This window comes from Pseudophryne corroboree, unplaced genomic scaffold (assembly GCF_028390025.1).
Source record: "Pseudophryne corroboree isolate aPseCor3 unplaced genomic scaffold, aPseCor3.hap2 scaffold_129, whole genome shotgun sequence".
NCBI classification, from domain to species: Eukaryota; Metazoa; Chordata; class Amphibia; order Anura; family Myobatrachidae; genus Pseudophryne; species Pseudophryne corroboree.
In genome coordinates, this window is record NW_026967915.1 from 1,455,757 (window position 1) to 1,457,199 (window position 1,443).

Sequence of the window (1,443 nt, forward strand, 5' to 3'; positions counted from 1 at the left end):
ATGAATGATGAGCAACAAAGGAACATGCATGCCAGATGGCACTTAAATAAGCTGTACACAGTGATAGAAAAGTAAAAAAAAAAAAAAATCACAACAATGTTATAATAAATGTCATTTTTTAGCTTATGTGGTCATTTTTTTGCAATCTATACACTACAAGACTGTTGAACAGTTGAATCAAGGATAAAATATCAACTCTAGTGATGACACAGTTGCTTTAATGACTTCCACCCCAGATGGGACTTGAACCCACAATCTCTGGCTTAGGAGGCCAGTGCCTTATCCATTAGGCCACTGGGTATTATTGATGTTCTCATTCAATACTGATAGGTTTTTAATAGTCAATTATTTATTTTTGAGAAAAAGTTAAGCTGTTTACTGTGTTCTTTGCATTACCAAGTCCAGCAAGAAATGTGCTGGTACTATCCAGAGCTGTCAGTATGGATTATCATGCTATATTGCAAAAAATCTATTTGATGCCACTGCTTTACCAACAGTGTGTTAATCTTTTCGATTCCTGTATTGTTTGCTGACTGAAGGAAGATATGCAGTGCATTTGAACCAAAGCAGATGTGTGCTGACAACTTAAATTCACAATCATGTTTGTGTTTTTTCTTTCTTTCTTTCTTTCTTTCTTTCTTTCTTTCTTTCTTTCTTTCTTTCTTTCTTCCTTTGTAATATCATATTAAATATTAAGGTAGAAGATTATAATCAATCACTAATGACATAAGAAAAAGGGAAAAAAACGGTAAACAAAGCTGCTCCAGGTGAGGCTTGAATTTACAACCTCAACATTGCTCAACAGATACTGTCTTATAAGTACGACGCGCTGACCAATTGCACCACTGGAGCACTTAGCAGCATAAAACGGTTATGCTAGATGTGGATTTTATTCAATACAATCAGTACAGTCATAAGAATTTAAAAAGAAAATCATTTTGGGTGATGAATGATGAGCAACAAAGGAACATGCATGCCAGATGGCACTTGAATAAGCTGTCCACAGTGATAGAAAAGTAAAAAAAAAATCACAACAATGTTATAATAAATGTCATTTTTTAGCTTATGTGGTCATTTTTTTGCAATCTAAACACTACAAGACTGTTGTACAGTTGAATCAAGGATAAAATATCAACTCTAGTGATGACACAGCTGCTTTAATGACTTCCACCCCAGATGGGACCTGAACCCACAATCCCTGGCTTAGGAGGCCAGTGCCTTATCCATTAGGCCACTGGGTCTTATTGATGTTCTCATTCAAGACTGATAGGTTTTTAATAGTCAATTATGTATTTTTGAGAAAAAGTTAAGCTGTTTACTGTGTTCTTTGCATTACCAAGTCCAGCAAGAAATGTGCTGGTACTATCCAGAGCTGTCAGTATGGATTATCATGCTATATTGCAAAAAATCTATTTGATGCCACTGCTTTACCAACAGTGTGTT

At 35.2% G+C, this 1,443-nt stretch overlaps 1 non-coding gene across 1 annotated transcript; it reads right to left on the reverse strand.

The window, feature by feature from the left end:
* Positions 1–225: 225 nt before the first annotated feature.
* Positions 226–301, reverse strand: TRNAR-CCU (transfer RNA arginine (anticodon CCU)). The gene has a single exon. It is a non-coding gene; the product is annotated as a tRNA-Arg (tRNA).
* Positions 302–1,443: the final 1,142 nt, after the last annotated feature.